Source organism: Xenopus tropicalis, chromosome 9 (genome assembly GCF_000004195.4).
Source record: "Xenopus tropicalis strain Nigerian chromosome 9, UCB_Xtro_10.0, whole genome shotgun sequence".
NCBI lineage: Eukaryota > Metazoa > Chordata > Amphibia > Anura > Pipidae > Xenopus > Xenopus tropicalis.
The window spans coordinates 54482886-54501800 of record NC_030685.2 but is presented as its reverse complement, the minus strand read 5'-3'; the positions used below and the strand labels follow the sequence as shown (position 1 = coordinate 54501800).

Here is an 18915-nt window from a genome sequence, read left to right as displayed (position 1 = left end):
GTATTCTAAACTGAGACACTCTCTACATTTTTATTTAACCTCTGTGATGTGTAAGGGACATGGAACTGGCCACACAAAATAATTAATATGCCATAGAATAACTAAAAAGAGTGCTAAGTGTGATTTAAAACATTTTTGTAGGGTGCACGTTGTTTTTAATTTTGTTACATTATTGCCATTTATTATAAACACATGACATTGACAACAACCACAGATCTAGCTGGGAGCAGCAACTGTACAACCTTCATCACTTGCTACCTGAATGTAGACAGATACAGACAGGGGAATGACCCAGGCAAAGTCATGGCAATTGGCTTCTGCACTATAAAGCTGCCTATAAATGGGTATACTTTGGCTATTGAGCCTACTAGTAAATGTATGGGCCCAAATGTATGCTCTCCATGAAAGACAGATGATCAGAGCTTATTCAGATATTATTCAAACAGGTTGGAAAATACTCTTGGTTGATGACCAAATAAAGTCATGGATTTATTTTGCATTTTACTGTATAAAATAGAAAATGTGTATATCTACTAAACTGCATAGATAACTGATTATGCTGCAGTGTCTTTGCTACTTAACTGGCCCATATTCACATTAGTAGCACTACATTTTCAATGCACTGTACTTTGTGTAGGAGGTAAGGAATTCTTGACCTATCCAGTGCTTCAGTATCTACTTTACAACAAGCAGCAGTGCCAATATGTGCCATTACCAGTTTCATTTGGCTCAATAATACAGAAGTCTAAACAAAAAAGAGGAGGATAATTCCAGTTCATTAAGTTACATAAAAACAGGGGCAAAAGTGCAAAAAACCCACAGCATCCATGCAAAACAGAACATCAATGGCATTTACCAATATATATTAGAAATATTTAATGATTTTTAAGTTATTTAAAAACAGTTTGTCAACAAATTATCATTGCATTCTCAGTTTGCAAAACTATAGAAACAGTGTATCAGAAATCATTTCCTTTCCAGCCCAGACTCCAGTTCCCACAATGCCTTGTACATTTCTGATATTCTTCTCATTTTCAGGTCTGTTAACCACAGAACATTTTATTGAACATTTGTAATAAGGGTATATTGAAAGCTCAGAAAAAAACAGTTTTTCCCCTTTAAACTCTTGAATATATGCTGTATAGGAAGGCCTGTTTACAAAATTCCAACAAAAGGGGGGAGGGGCTTGTTAAAATTGGGACTAGTTAGACAGATTATATTATCATGAATACATGCTTTGAGCCCTACCATCCAAAAATTATAGTCTATATTCAATTGCTTTCTACATGCAAAAGAATTTTCTTTTAAACGATATGACTATGAAGATTTTCATTCATCCAGGTCATGGTATATCTAGTATAAATAAATCTAAAGCAACTGGACGTTTCTTTTAAACAACATTTTATTTTGCACCCTGAGCCCATTTCTGGGAAACTACAATGTATATCTACTAGTTTCACATCAGCACTCATCCTAGTCATGCATCACATCATGCCTGAGCTGCAATATGAGTAAAATCTGCACTTAACACACTTCTTTTATGCAAAAAAAGAATCACTGTTTCTTACAGCTGTCAGATCTCTGTAGGTAAATGAAACATAATAAAGTACAAAGTCCATTAGTATTCCAGAAACCTATTTGTGACTAAGCCATGAAAGGAGTACAGTGTGTACCATGTCTATGCATTACACAGGACACAGCTTTATTGGAACTCACTGGAGCCCAAGCTGCTACATATAGTACTAAATGTTTGCACCGCACAAAGTGACACCTTCTTGTTTCCCCTGTGCAACACTGCCCTTGCCTAAAGTCCTATACAATAAACCATAAAATATACAAAACACAAAGATAAATTAGGGCTATGCAGAAATGTTACCTAAAATACATCAGTAGCAGGAAAGTTCAAGCTTTGAGGGTATCGGAAAGCAGAAGGCATTCATGATAGAAGAGGGATTTAGTGTGTCCTAATGGAATCTGCCAGCTCCCTGCTGTCTGTGCTGCTCAGCTGTGCCATAGTATAGTCTTACAAAGGAAAATTACACTTCACTTAATAGGGGGGTTTGACAGGACAAGGGAGCTCACAATACAGCAGCTGAGACTCTGTATTGAAGGATCCATCGAGCAGTGGGAGCTATCAGGTTTCTGGTCCCAAAGCATCATTTCCGTGCCCCAGAGATCTCACAGGACAGATGGACCATCAGCCCATCCATCTGTCCTTCATAGCACGGTCACACTTACTCTCCACCCCTCTACACTTCATCCATGCTCCCTTCGTAGGGAATATAACAAAGAGGATACACTGACAGCTGATACTCACATTGCTGCATGAGACCGGCTTCCATGTCGTCCCTTTTAAGATGCTGAAGAGAGGATTAGCAAAGCACTAAGTAATGTAGATCTAGTGAGATGTACGGGGGCCTGGAGAATGAAATGCAAAGGGATGGGGAGATGCCACCCACACAATTCTGCAGCCCACTGCAAACAGAAGCCCAGGGTTCTCCTGACGTCACAGCAGATTCATGAATGGAGAGGGATGGAGCTGCTTTAGGATTCAGCATAGGTCACGCAGTGACGTCTGCGGTGAGCTGAGCAGGAGGGGGGGCGAGCAGGAGCCAATAAGGAGCAGAGCCCACACAGTCAGTCCTCTTGTCACAGTCAAGCAACATCCTCCAATAATACCAGGCTTAGCCATGCACCTACTAAATGCTGCTATATATACATATATACATGCTCATTTACAAACACTCATGCAGAACATCACAGACAAACACACAGGGACATCCATATGTGCCCTGTACTAGATTAAAATCAGGGATAATTTCAAGTGACCTAAAGTTGTGTCATTCAAAATGCAATCTTTCAATTATATTTGCATATAACTCTATTGCAATACATAAACAAAAAAATTACATCTTTATGAATTCATATGTAACCCAGGAATGTACAATATGTGGATAAATAGCCCTCTAGCTGCTTCTGGGCTAAAATTCTAGTTCAACACAGCTGGAGGGTCATATGTACGACATTGCTTATTTACACAGGTCTGCTCTTCCGGCTGGAAGTTCAGACTTACTGAATTTTCAGAATAACAAACACAAGCAGAAGTGTGTGATACGCTAGATCTGATGCCATTAAATCAATGGCTTCAAAAATGAATGGCATTGGGGATCAGCTGTAAATTAAGGTAAATACCAGATAAAGGATGATAGGTTGGGCCCAGTTACACACATTTTACTTTTACCTAACATGGAACTGAGCTATTGAGTGCAGCAAGTGAAACATTTAAACTGCTCTATCTGCTGGCAGAATGCTATTATTTCTGTATTGTTAAAATGTTTTACTGCTTTACAGAGATTTTGCATCGTTCGCATCAACCCCAGCCCCAGAAGAGCTTACAGTCAAAGGTCCTTATCACAATCAAAAACAAGCACAATGATCAATTTTATCAAGAGCCAATTTGCAGATGTGTGGCAGCAGGTGAACCTAGAACCCTAGAGCTACAAGGTAACAATGCTATCCAATAACTAGTAATATTTTGTGCCAATGATACCAGCAGAGCTTACAATTCAATGTCCCAGTAGTGTACCATCAGTGCGCACCTTCTTTCCCCCTGCTGCGCTGCTGCCCACAACAAAAAAACAAGCAGGCTGATGGCAACTTTGAAGTAGCCAGTTGGGGACCCTGGTCTACTTTGTGGTAGTTACACCAATGTCCCTATAAAAGGCACACATGCCAGCACAATAGGGTCTTTTACCAGGGGACCAGTGCAAACATGAACCCCACGATGTGCCAGTTAACCAGAAAGAAAGACACGTGGCTTATAACTTAAGATGGTTTTAGCAAAGAAAGATAAAATAGTCTAAAGTTGGTCACACACAGATATAAAATCTTTTGAAATGATTATCTGCGCATGTATCGTGGCTATCTGATCCTAACTGATATCCATGTACTATGGATATTAATCCAATTGTTTGTGTCCCCCACGTCTGACCGATTTATATACCCAAGCCAACCCCTTCTCTGATATAAGCGGACAGGGCGGAGCAAGCATAAGTATATAAACAAGCTCCGCCCCATCACTAGTGGGGCTTGGTATGTCACAGAGAGGTCTGGTAGCAGCCAGGCTGACAAAAATGTCTTCCCACCACTTGCCTGCAACAAACCTCTGGGGGCAATTGGTCGCCATAAACCCGTACATCACTGTTCATTTATTTGGGCTGATCATTTAAAGAGAGTACCAGATCGCCTGTGTATGGACCCTTAATGCTTTCTCTATTTTTCAGAAGGCAAGAAATATAATCTCCTGAGTCCATGTAGCAATAAATTGAACCCCTGTGAGAGTTTTGTAATACAGGATATATTGCCTGCTTTAATCAGGAACTGATTTTTTTTATACTTAAAGGACAAGGAAAGTCAAAATCTATTAAGCACACTATTAAATAGTACTACTATTGCTGTGTAAAAACGCCATATTCCTGGCTTGCCTAATTAAAGATTTACAGAGATACACATACTACAAACTTGTTTCAGTGAACAGCGCCGCCATCTTTAAAAAGGGATGCCCATACCCATACTGCGCATGCGTCCTCAACCCCCCCCCCCCCCCCGTCTGTGGCATGTTCTGCTTTTTACACTGTGCAGAACCCCCCCCCCCGCTCTGCTCCAATCCCCGCACCAATCTCCCCCCCCCCGCTCCGCTCCAATCCCTGGTGTCTTGGTCCACCAGCACCCCACCCCCCGCTGTTCACTGCTCCCCCCCCGCTCCCTCCTGTTCGGCTGCGTCCTCCTCAAAGGGGAGCGCGCCTGCTTGTTCTGAAGAGGGAAATGTGCGCATGCGCCGCCTACAGTCCTGGTGGTAGGGTCGTTGCAGGAGCGATGCATTATGGGAATCCTCTTTACCCAGCTCAGCGTTTTTTTTCCTGTTTGGCTTCTGATCATCTGAATGATGGCAATTTGGGAAGTCTTAAGGGCACTGTTGAGCCAACTGAAGGTATGCCTGCAGCTTGAGATTAACTCTTTACTAGCCCTTCCTTCACCTTTAACAAGTTGTCTAATTCCAGGCAAATAAAATGCTGTCTTGTATAAAAAAGGGCATTGACTCAAGGGATGAAAACATAATTTTGCCTCTTTATAGGTCCCTGGTAAGGCCTCACCTTGAGTATGCAGTGCAGTTTTAGGCTCCAGTCCTGAGGTTGTGGAATGCCCTTCCTAGAGATGTGGTAATGGCATCTTCTGTTAATGCCTTTAAGAGGAGCCTGGATAAGCAGAATATCCAAGGCTATTGTGATACTAATATCTACAGTTAGTATTAGTGGTTGTATATATAGTTTATGTATGTGAGTGTATAGATTGGTAAGTATAGGTTGTGTGTGCTCGGTTTACTTGGATGGGTTAAACATGATGCACTTTTTTCAACCCTATGTAACTATGTTCTCTCACCTCCATTCCAAATCAGCAATCTACCACACCAGTGGTACTCCAGTAGAAGGAACAGGTCGATTTCCCCCACCCATGTGTGACTAAAGTTAGATGCCATAAAACTGGTTCCTTTTAATGAATTCCTTACCTGTTATATATGTAAAGCTGTTTCCCAGGGTTATGGTACAACTTAATGATCGTTCCTTTTATCAGCACAGAAAACTAGCATTTCACTGAAGAAATTTGTCATTAAATTATTTCCATGTGCGCAATCTAAGTTTAGTCATTATTGCTCGGAGGCACAGAGAAAACTGCATTAGGCATAGTGAGTTTTCCCTTGGAATGGGGGTAAGTACATTATGTGACATTATAGGAGGCAGTACATTAATCCTGCGCGAGGCTGGTTTTACCGAGGGAATGTTCTTCATTGCTCATCGCCCCATATACATGCACACTGGGACAGACAGATTGCTCCAGGGAGGTTAAGGGCAGAGAAGCAGAGTAACACTGACACACTAAGTGCAATGTCTTAACAAATCCTTATCAGCACTACCTGTTATAGAAAACTGAAACACTGGCTATACACAATCCTATTTGAGCCACCAACTGCTCCTGGCCAAAGCTGGTAATACACACCAATATAATTGTGAAAAAACGGATAATTTTCATACCATGGTCGTTTAGTTGAACAGACAGGTTAGAAAATTACAGTCAGATAAAATTTGTCCCTGTATTGTGTATCTGACAATATCCTTGGGGGACCTACAATGCATTTCCAGGAAGTTAATTTTGTATGATTGGCGTCTGCCAAATGCAAGTTTTAAAACACTGCGATCAAACGTACAACTGATATTTGATCGTTCATTGGAACAAGACTAAAACCTAAATGTATATGGCCTCAAGTCTGCCAAACCCATGCCTGGTTGACCAATATCTATCTGGCAGGTCTAAAAATTCCACTAGGTATAGACAACATTGGCCCTTTGATGCATTCATCTCCCGAAATGTGTGCATAGGTATTGGGATCAGGCCAATTCTGTCCAAGAGATGGGTGGCCAAAACAAACTGATCTTGTCCTATAAAGCTAGCTTGAGAGTGTCACAACACAGTTTATTCATTTCATGCAGACAATCATGTAGCAAAATTACACCATGTGCTGAATTTTATACTGTAAACCTTGCAAACAACTGTATTCTGTAATCAGGCAGGATCTGTGGTAAGAGCACAAAGGCCCGGGCCTAGGGTGGCACAAATTTAGGGGCGGCATGCCGCCCAGCCACACTTTGCTCACATATGGAGCACTGGCGACAGGATGTGCAGAAAGCTTCAGCTTCAGCTGTGTCATGTCCACAGTGCCCCATAGGTGAGCTAAATGGATCATTGGGGGGGGGGGGGGGGCGGCTAATTACTGCGGCCTCTGGACACCGTAATTAGAAATCCAGCATTGTCTGTAATTTATATTTAGGAAGGGGCTAACATTTTGTTACATGGGCATCATACTGAGGGATAATATAGTTACAGGACAATAAATTTCATCTGCTCACTTTGCTCATAAGCAAAAATAGGGCACTCAGGTTTTATGAACTTTTCTGCAGTTAAACATTACTGCTACAGGTTTTAAAGATATTATGGCTACTGGACAGGCACACAAATATACAGATAAATAATGCTCTCCCACCACTTGCCTGCAACAAACCTCTGGGGGCAATTGGTCGCCACAAACCCTTACATCACTGTTCATTCATTTGGGCTGATCATTTAAAGAGGGTACCAGATCGCCTGTGTATGGACCCTTAATGTTTTCTCTATTTTTCAGAAGGCAAGAAATATAATCTCCTGAGTCCATGTAGCAATAAATTGAACCCCTGTGAGAGTTTTGTAATACAGGATATATTGCCTGCTTTAATCAGGAACTGATTTTTTTTATACTTAAAGGACAAGGAAAGTCAAAATCTATTAAGCACACTATTAAATAGTACTACTATTGCTGTGTAAAAACGCTATATTCCTGGCTTGCCTAATGAAAGATTTACAGAGATACACATACTACAAACTTGTTTCAGTGAACAGCGCCGCCATCTTTAAAAAGGGATGCCCATACCCATACTGTGCATGCGTCCTCAACAACCCCCCCTCAGCCAAGGCAGAACTGCCCTGGTGGAGTGGGCCTGGACCTCAAAGGAGGAAAACTTTCCCTTTGGCATGTAGGCCCTACGGATGGTTTCCCAAATCCATCTGGCTACGGTGGTCTTTGCGGCTAGAATGCCTGACAGAGGGACTGAGGGTATGATGAACAACGAATCAAACAGATTGATTTGGAGCATTGCAGGTAGTACCTGATGGCTTGTACAACGTCCAATCCATGAATACATTGCTCTCTGGCATTCTTTGGGAAGGGACCACAGTTTCCTGACTGAGATGAAAGGATGACACAACCTTTGGCAGGAAGGTCAGATTGGTACATAATACTGCTTTGTCTCTATGGAAGGTCAGGTGAGATGGGTTGCAGGGGTCATAGGGGTCCCAGTTCAGAGGCTCTGCATGCGGAAGAGACCACCACAAGAAAAACCACCTTGCAATTATCACAGAAAAGGTCCATCGAAGGTTCGAATGGTGGGTCCAGAAGCCCTTTCCAAACGCAACTGAGGTTCCAAGAGGATAATGGGGAGGAGCCTCCTGCCAACAGCCATGCCATTAAATGGAAGAGCCCCAGACTGGGGTGTGTAATGGAACCTTGTTGGAGCAGATCGGCTTATTAGTGGTATTGAGATGAGTGATTGATCCTGAAGTTCCTGAAGGTTGTTAAACCATGTCCTGCCTTGTCAAAAGGACTCAATAATGATCACTAGTGCACTGTATTGTCTGATCTTCCTTAGTACTCTGGGGAGCATGGGAAATGGTAATACATAAGACAGGCAGAACTGCCAGGGCTGGGTCATGGCACCTATTCCCTCTGCCAGTGGATTGCAGCAACGAGGGAAGAAACAAAGAATCTTGTTCTTGTGCCGAGATGCCATGAGGTTGATCTGCGGTGTGCCCCACTGGTGTACTACTTCCTGAAATACTGTCAGGAAGTTCCCACTTTCCGGGGTCCAACTGGTGTTAGCTGAGGAAGTCCATCTGTATGTTGGATATCCCCGGGATATGAATGGCTGACAGTTAAGCTGAGTGCTGGTCCACGCAACACACAAGTTTCTGAGCCTCTGGAAGAGCTCCCTTGCTTTGCGTCCCTCCTTGATGGTTTATGTATGCCACAGCTATGGTGCTGTCGCATTGGACTGATTGCCGGGGTCCGCAGTAAGGGTGGCCAGTGTGTTAGTGCACAAAGTATGGCTCTCAGTGCCTTGATGAGGTATGGCATTATCGATATTCATCTGAGTGTAAGGGTTGCTGCAGTGAACGCCATCAATTTCATGAACACCCTGCGGGCTGAGGACAGACCAAAAGGAAGTACCAAGAAAGTGTTGAAAAAGGAGAATGTGAGATGGTAGGTGAACCTGCCAGATCTGGATGTGGAAGTATGCATCCTTGATGTCAAGGACATCATGAGTTGCTCTGGCTCCATCCCTCGGATAACTGAACACAGGGTCTCCAGCTTGAACTGCACTGATTTGATGAAGCGGTTTAGTCTTTCTCTTGGGGACAATAAAGAGATTTGAGTAATACCTGTAAAATATCTCTTACTGTCACGAGATGGCATTATACCCCGGTTAAATTAAGAAAGATGTACAGGGATAGTTCAGATTTATGTTGGAGATGCGGATTAGAGGTGGGAACTCATTCACATATCTGGTATACTTGTACTATCTTGAAACAATTTTGGACAAAAATTATCCTAGATATATCTAAGATTACTCAGATAAGGTTACAAGGAATAGAGGTATCGGGGATTCTCTTATACTATTCCTGGGGAGAATGTAGCACTTTCCGATCCTCTTACTTTACACCTACTTCATGCAGCAAAAACTTTAATTCCTCGTAATTGGAAATCGGTGACCCTCCCGTCTTATACGAAATGGGTGAACCTAGTTGAAGATATAAGGAAAATGGAAGAAATTACACATATTTTGCACAAAACTAGCGAGTGGTATTGGAAAATCTGGGAACCCTGGCTTAATTTCATTAGGTCAAATCCCATCTGATCAATGACCAAGATAGACAGAGAAGCCATTAGCAGGAAGGAGAGTGTAGAGGTTTACATATTGTGAAGCCTAGATGTACACTAGCTGCCATGATTTGCTTGGATGGAATTGTTTATGTTTTATGCCAAGTTTTGATTTTCCCCTTCCCTTGTGCTTTTTGTATCCCTTATTTGTTTCTGTAAAATAATAAATAAAGAATATTTAAGAAAAAAAAATCTCTTACTGAGGTACTGGAAGGATGACCCCTTCGCCTTGATGGGGTTGGAAGGTACTGGGGCATCAATGTGAAATCCAGATGATAACCTTCTGAGACTATTTTTTGTACCCAGGCATCACAAGAGTGTTGTATCCAAACCTCCCAGAACCAGAGAAGACTACCCCCAATTCACCCCTGTGATACTGGAGAGGGCACCCCGTCATTCTGAGACAGCTTGTCCTAGGTGGGCTTGCCTGGGGTTTTATTTGGTCTACAGGCCTATCACGAAAGGGATCTGTTGTGGATTTGTTGCCTTGACCTCAATGACCTTCTGAAAAGCTGTTGCTCACAGGGACTTGGTCTGGGAAACAAATTAGCTTTTTCCACCTGAGCCACAGTGTTTAGTGGGCTGCCACGGCTAGTGCTGATGTTTTAGGCATGAAACAGAAAAACTGCACTCACTCCTCTATCAAAAGAAACACAGGATTTTTTGTCTCCTTTTTTGTAAACATGTTCTTTGGTATCAGACTTCCTCTCCTTTAGGGCTCCTTCAGGTTTGGGGCATGAGTATGCTCAGCTCTCTCCTCTCTCCCTCTCCCCCTCCATTCTCCTGCTCCCCCCTCCCATAACAATTCATAAGAATTCACTTCCCCCTCCCTTAGGAATGTGTTATCTGAGCTACCAATGGCTAGAACTGCAGCAGCAAGCTAGGAGGATCAAGCTAAAATGGCAGCTGCAATCTTAAACAAACGGAGGTAGCTTCTTTACTCAGGTAAAGCTTTCTGCAGAATAACTATAGTGTTCTAGCTTTCACTATTGTGACTAATCTATTGGCAGTAAAATGCCAAAATACCTTTCCTTCTCCTTTAAAAACTGGTCAGGAACCTTCTTCCAGCCTTTAAATGATCTACTTCACTGGAAATATAACCCAGCAGCAACATCACTGTCTATATTATAAATATTATAAATGTACTTTATAAAGTTTAGGGGTGTGCACCTTGGTGGAGGTAGATAGCCACAGACTCTCTGTATACGTGTCTTAGACAATAAAAATATCTCAGGGTCAAACATAGTCCCCGGTGATGTTAATTATTAATCTGTCGTTATCTAAATAAGACGATGCTCTCTTTGTAAATGAATCATGGGTGGCTTTAAAGGAAAATATATTCTATTATATAAGGGTAATGTTCCTTTTATTTCCCTTACACATACTGTATAGTATGTGGGTTTTTTTGCACAGAACATTCCACCTCTTAATATCTGCACACATCACTGTTAACAACTAGTCAGCATTCATACCTCTTTTTTTTCTTGAGCATTGTTTGTTAATAGTGTATATTGTATACGGGGGCTCACATTAAGCCAGTGTAGTTTCCGTGTTAAGAAAAAAAATCCACTTAGCTTCAAGTTTTAATAATTTCTTTGCAATATCACCTCCTCTGGTATTTGTAATAACCTTATCAATGCCTTGAACTCGTAACATAAATACGTTTCCTCCATTACAGAGTTTTAAGTGTCTTGCTACTGTTTGCTTTGAGAGACAATCTGGTTTATATGCTCTCTTATGCGATTTTTTAAAGGCATGGTTGTGCATCCTATATATTGGATATTGCAATTCGTACAAGTTAGATACACAGAAGCTGTTGTGTTACAATTAATGTAGTTTTTTCCTGTGCTTGTACTTGTAAAACATTTTGATACAGATACTTTAGAACATGTGATACAGTGTGAGGACCCACATGGATACATCCCTTTCACTAGTAGCCAATTGCCTCTTACTCTGTCACGTTTAAATTCACTTGGTGATAGCATGTTACCTAATGTGGGTGCTCTTCTACTGACAAATTTGCATCCCTCTCTTAAGACATGTCGTAGAATGGGATCATTATACAAAATAGGAAGATGTTTCTTAATAATATATTTGATTGAATTAAATTGACTAAAATATGGGGTGATAAACATAACTGCATCATTCTTGGAGTACCCTCTTTCCTGAATTGATCTCTTAATCCACCTGCTCTATCAAATCAGATTCTGAGTTACATTTCAATCTATAAAACTGTCCGGTAGGGATGCCTTTAAATACATGTTTTGGATGACAGGAAGCTGCATATAATACAGTGTTCCCTGTGCACTCTTTCTTAAAAATAGTGGTAACCACTTTTGCATCTAAATGTGAAAGAGTGATATCTAAAAATGAAATACTAGTCTCATTCGAGTGACCTGTGAAAATTAAATTTAAATCATTGTGATTAAGGCTTTCTAAAAAGCAGGAAAAAATATACCCTTCACCTTTCCATACAAATATAAGGTTGTCTATGTAATAAGGTCGTCTATGTATGTATGTCTATGTGTACATTCCCCATAGTTTGCCACAGATGATTTCACTTTTGTCTGGGACAGTGCTACCAAGCTGCAGGCCCACAAGCCAGCTGGGGATTGTTATGACACCTACAAGGGGCCATAAAAATAAATGAAACAAACACCTTCAGCCATGAAAGTGTCAGAGCCACTGTCACATCAAAGTAGCCTTAATACTTACTGGCTGTTGGTGCATGTACTAGGGATGCTTCAAATCCAGGATTCAGTTCGGTATTTGGCCAGGATTCAGCCTTTTTGGCAGGGTTCGAATTTGGCCAAATCCACAGTCCTGGCCGAACCAGATCCGAATCCTAATTAGCATATGCTAATTAGGACTTGGAAAGGTTAAATGTCCGAGTGAACACATGCAAATTTTTTTGCACGCGTCGACGTTTAATTAGGATTCAAATTTGGTTTGGTATTCAGCCGATACCTTGGATGAATTCGGAGGTTCGGCCAAACCCAAAAAAACTGGGTTCGGTGCATCCCTAGTATGCACACTTGACAATCATGGGACAATTTTTTAAACAAATTTGCTGTTCAATGTAGTTCTACACGTTCACCACACAACAAAGTGTGAATTCACCAATTTCACTGTTTTCCACTTTGTTACATAACTTTTGTAACACAGAGCATGATAAAAGAAATAAAAAGACCAACTTTTGTTTAATTCACTATCAACAGAACACCAGGTTGCTCAACAACACAATGCGAGAGTACTCTTTTTAGCACAGTTAAGGCACACAGGGAAACTTTTAACTGAATAGATGTTGCAGGGAGGACTCTTGGGGAGGCAGTGTAAGGGATGGGGGGGGGGCTGAGAATGGTCTATGGACAATGGGCTATGGTTTAGGTCTTCTTCTTTCTGAATTCTAGAGCAAATATGCTTCAAACTAACTGCAATATAACTTTGAGGTTATTTATGGGTTTTTGTAAATAATATGTTGGTTTTGAACATGATTTTATAAAAATATTATTTGTCCCGTATGTATAATATAAATACTTTGTACTGTAATTGGTTAAAATGCAGTTCTGATTAATTGTTAAAAAAAACATCAGTTTGCACAGTAGCCCCATACTGTGCCCCAATTCAGCTTCTATTATGGGGCAGAGACCTCCATCCTCATCTCTGTGGCACTAAGCTCTTAATTTTTAATGCAACTGTACTTTGTATTTATTTTTATTTATTATTATAATAACCAGTTTTCTTAATTTACTGTTCTGTCATACAGAGCTATGTACATAAGTAGCGTAATACAAAAATACATACATAAAAAACAAAAGGGTACTAAGTGCAGTGCTGCTTTACAGTGAAGCAGGAAATTATATATTCCTAGGGCATGATAGAAAAATACAGAACTGCAAGATGCACATATGCTAGCATTTCCCTTTGGCTGAAATCCAAGGATCAGATGCTGTAAAGTGCAATGTAGCTGTAAATGTTGTAGTGCTAATTTTTCAACTTTTTTTTTAGAAGCTACAAGAGAAAACAAACATTCACGTTTTCAACAAATCTCCTTTTTCTATATTTCCTGGTAATCATGTGATTTCTACCTTACACCCAGTCATGGTTTATGAGAGAGCTTTATGGCATGACAGAAACCAGCAGCTCAAGCAGCAATCATAGAACTAACACAAAAGAGATCAGGAAAGCATATATGGGGCAAAGTTGTGAAGCACAATAATTACTTAAACCTATATTTAAAAAATAAGGGAATTTAACTTAAATTAAAAAAAAAACATTGGGGAATATGAACAAGAGAGCTCACCTGAAGGAAATTCCACAGGTCTTTATTTAACTGCAACAGGTTTATTGTGGCATATTTATCAAAAACTTTTTTACTTGTCTTTTGCTAAGTAAGCATGCTTTGGTTTCTGGATATCACAATAAGATAAGTAATAGAATGCACTAAGCCTCATTTACAAACCTTTACGAAGGTTCATTTATGGCCCTCCCCATACATACTCACAAGTCCAAGTCTATTGATCTCCAGAACTACAGCCCTGCTCCCAGAAAAACCAAGATGCATATGAATTATAAGGATTTTTAAATTGGCAAAACCTCAGTATTCACTATTTTCAAGCAAATTTGCATACTAGCAAAATAAATATCCTGTTTCAGATCTAAGTTCACACAAAGGGGAATGTATAAGGATGGATATATTCTTTGATATACTGGTACCTGTACTGTGCCACACGTGTTCACATGAAAATTGTGGTATAGAAGAAATTCACAGAATCACTCATTTGGTTTCAGGGCCAATCTCCAGAACCAACAGGCTTTTCTTTCCTATAAGGCTATGGTCACAAAATAAAGCAGCAACCCCTCTGCTTCTATCAGATATCCTCTGTGTCTGCACCTGGAGCCTCTGCATAAGCCCAGGTGCAGACAAAGGGAATTTCTGCTGCAAAATGTGAAAGTATGCATTTTGGCATCACAATTCCTGCTGTGTGTCTGCTCCGTGTGTCTGCACCCGGGCCGATGAAGTGCGCTTATGCAGGATCTGAGAATCAGCTCCGTGTAGTATTAGCATGCATCACTACTAAGAATCCAGTATGGTCTTCTCATTTAAAAGAGAACCAGCAATTACCGTGTCACTGCACATCAACATGGCTATCTTTGGGAAGGTTGCAAGTAGGGGTCATTTACCATGATTACACTCATTCAATAAGGACTAGCTCAATAACGTGGATAAAGCAGTTTTAATAGCTGCAGGGGTCCCAGACAGGCCTATGCAGTAACATAGAGAAAAGCACATTAACTCATAGCAACAAGACACATGCTTTCAACGTCCCAATCAAGCTTAGCTAAGCGAAGCGCTGTGAAAGGGTTCCTTGGACAAACCAGTGTTACACTATACAGCAGCTGTTGGGCCAGAGGGTGGTTGCAGATACAATCCCTTGTTAAATTTAGGATTTATTTTGGAATGGTGTAAAGTAGGTCTCCTTTGTCACAAGGGATATAGTGCTCACAGGGAAAAAACTGTATCATGGGGAAGGGGAGTTGTTTGTGAATATTACTACAAAATATGGCTGAAAATGCATGTGATGTTTTCAATATCAAATGTACAACCAAGGTTATAAATGTAAATGTGATAGTATGGGCATATCACAACAGCCTTTAGTGAACCATTTGTCAGCTTTAAGTGAGCTGACTAATATGCTTCTATATAAAGCAGACAAGTCATTTTATCACAGGAATCAAGTATATTTCCATGCACTAATAGTAGACTGTCACCAATACACAAAAACAATAACTTATACTGTCTGTGACTTGTCCATTTGTATTAAGTTACAGAAAGTACTCAGAAGGTGCCAGGGTCTAAGTCCATCCCTCTAAACAAACAGGTAGATGCCTGTCATGCCAAAAGATGCATGTGGCCTTAGCGAGAGAGAGTGCTTCTACAGTAAATTCAGCTGCTCCAGATGATTTTGTCCTCAGAGTAACGGTACTATCTTATTTTCTGTGCTAGATAATCTATGGCTAAATATCTGATAAACTATATATTTATGCGTTAGTAAACAAAGTTTATGAGTGGGGAGGTGAGCTTAAACAGATTAAGTGAAAGCCACTGGTATAAAGAGTCTTACTGGCCGACAGAGATACTGGGTAAACATCAATGGGCCCCGGTCCTGGTAAGCCTAGGCATGTTACAGAGGCAGTTCAAAATTGCACAGCAGCCATCCTTAAAGTATAAGGTGGCCCTTGAGGTCAGGTTCTCTGATGGACCCCTGGTGTCCCAGTCCGAAATATATGGAGCCTAGTACTGGTCATAACTAATGTGCAGTGTTAATAGGTTGGAGTAATAAAAAGGGCTCTGAAAAACATAAGGATGACTTACAGAATGCATTCTGAGCTGGTGTAGCTGTAAACAAGTAAAATAATAATGCAAACTGTGAAACCTTTATTATATAATGCAATGTCACCCTAATATAGTGGAATAAATCTACCCTCTTCTAAGTTCTGCAGGCCCCTCTGGCATGAACAAAAGAGTTAACAAATAGTCAAGAAGGACTAATGTCACAGTAATATCCTATAGCCAACCTTCTGGATTCATTAGTCACAGGATAGCCTTGCGGCTTCTGGCAGGAATGGAGCAGCTGTCCCATAGACCTGGTCCTGGATACTTCTGCCATAATTAGTTCCATATTAGCACAAACACAAAGACATTTGCACACAGCTGGGTTGCTAAACACACAATCCTTATACAGCATCAATACTTTCCGGGGATTTCTCAATGTATTATAGAACAATGGGATGGTAATGTGGCTATATGAGTCTATAAAAAATCATACATCCCTGACAAAACAATATTATAAATGATTAAACATGTTTTGAACAAACAGGGAATACAAGTGAACATTTACAACTTAATAGGACTAATTCACATATGTACTTAGAACATTTTTGAAATCACAAAAGTCAAGTCTGAATAGTCCACTAGCCAACTTAGGCCCCTGACAGCTTTATCACACGAAGGAAATCTCCTCTCCTACAGTAATAAAGTGCAATACTCTGAACTAAGATTTTTAAACCTACCTGATAAATGTCTTGCTAAATTTCAACCAGATAACAGTTGAGAAGCTGCCGAATGTACCTACCTTTCGGCTATGGCCACATAGGGCTGATTTTTGGACTGCAAATAGACGCAAGCAGAGGTTCAGCCCTTAAACACCATACAAGCTTTCCATTTGTCTGCCCAGGTGGAGACACACAGCAGATTTTGGTGCCAAAATTGATGCTCCGAAAGCTGATCAAACACTCCATCCATAGCTGACCACTGAACACTACAAAATCAATACTCAAAGCTGATCAAACACTCCATACATAGCTGACCACTGAACACTCAATAAAAGCTGCACCATTATCCACTATTAAAACATTAATGAACAAACACAGGCATTTTTCCTAGTTTCTTAAAACCCTGGCAGCCACATCTTTGTATCCTGCGCTGTTGAGGGTTCCTGGGTGATGGCAAATTAAACTTCAAAGCACTGTTAAAGTATTGTTTGCTTGGAAAAGCAATTAAAATAGCTGCAATTAGCAGTACTCTGATTTAGAGCTGCACATTATGAGGGACCGATAGATGACTACAGTAGTAAAATATTTTTCATTGCTTTCTTCTAGGCAAAACACACAAACTGAAAACAACTAAACCTCTTTCCTGGTCTCGCATTTAAAATGCTACCGCCCACTATGGAATGCAGGTCTGCTGATACCTACGATTATTGATCACTTGTGACACTTTCTATTGCTTTCTACAATAGAAAGTGTCCCTAAAGGACCCCACTAGGGCTGCGCCATGCTATGTGACTGAGCGCTAGGAAAGATGCTCGATGGATCTCTGCACAGTCCTTCCAGTGACATCTGCTACAAAATGTGGCAACTACATGCCCTCAAATTGAACCCTGTATTTGGAAGCTCTGTATTCACGAGGGACGGGCTTCCTGTATCCTACCCAAATCCCCAAGTAAATAAGTACTAGTGATGCGATTTTGAGGCAACGCTTAATAGAATTAACAATCTAAAAGATTGATTTCTAAAATTAATTTCACCAAGCCAAACACTGATTTCTAGGACTTTTGCTGTGTCCAAACTGGTTTTTGGTGTAAATAATTTTCGTGCTGTAATCTCTAGGTAATGTTAAACCTGTGAATGTGAATTCCACACCACTGGTTATTTATTCAGCAGCACACTCCATACAGAGAAGAACTTTCAGCCAACATGCTGCCCTGCCAAGGAATTCGGTGCCATTTATCCTGAGGAAACAAAGCATCAATAAGAGACAGCCCAAGCCACACGATCCTATGAAGTTGTCAGCTAAACTGCTTCTGTATGTGCATGGAGAGGAGGAAATTATAAGCACAGAAACTTTTAGGAAACAAAGTTAATGCCGGTAATAACTGTCTAATAGAACACAAAACACTGCTTTATGACACCCAGCAGTACAAGGGTTATTCGTAATCCTAAATGAAGAGGTGTCAGACCTGAAATCTTCCGAGAGACCCCTCTCCTTCTGGCCACGCCTCCCAGCAGGTGAGAACACAGGTGAGAACACATTCTACAGAAATAACTAGCAGCAACAGACACTTTCTGGCTGACATACCTGCTAACATCAGGCGCTTTCACTCCCTCAGTTTCCCATGTTACTGGCGGCAGCCTCTGACACTGCGTGGACACAGTACGGAGGAATGTGGGAGGGGACACAAGGGACGTTCACCTGCGTCCCTATGGATCAAGTGACATATGGGGACATGGGCGGGGAGAGATGTGGGCGGGCCGAAAGCTCAAGAGGCGCTTTGTTGCGTTTACTATAGACCTTAGCTGGTGGGAGGGGCTACAATGTGCAGGTACTGGGTAGGGAGGGTGTAGGAGAGACAGGTGGGGAAGGTCCGTTGTGAGAAATGCTGCTAAACAGACAGGGAGTCTGCACGATACTGGCAGAGAGGAGGAGGGAAATTAAGAAAGGTGGTTGGCTTGAACAAAATTAGGCTCCAGTACATATCTATGAAAAAAACATTGTAGGAGATATAGTTTACTTCTGTGTGTGCTGTAACCTATGTAGTGTGTGTCCCATTGGCCAAGGGGTGCTGTGCTATGGATATTCCCTAATGACTCTGGGTTGGGGTGTTTGTGAAGGACTTTAGAAAGGAGGAGGCCTCAGTAAGGAGAGGCATGGACAATAAAAAAGGCAGGATACTTGAGGAAAAGGGGCTTGGTGATTTTATGTGAACCTGCCACTGGTCACAATACCAGGAGATGGTAGTGTGTGGCATGCTGAGGGCTAAACCCCTGAT

The 18915-nt window shown here is 41.1% G+C and overlaps 1 protein-coding gene across 3 annotated transcripts in view; it reads right to left on the bottom strand.

Annotated features, from left to right (window-relative positions):
- The window catches only part of map3k13 (mitogen-activated protein kinase kinase kinase 13), a 64903-nt gene extending 46557 nt beyond the window's left edge, over positions 1–18346 (bottom strand). The window contains exon 1 of one of the 3 annotated variants that reach the window (XM_004917785.4): positions 18225–18346. The gene's annotated coding sequence lies outside the window, so the exon portion shown is untranslated. Of the gene's footprint in view, positions 1–1876; positions 2006–2317; positions 2546–18224 lie in introns of those variants that run through there. The other 2 variants (XM_002936531.5, XM_004917786.4) reach the window with 2 other exon arrangements.
- Positions 18347–18915: the final 569 nt, after the last annotated feature.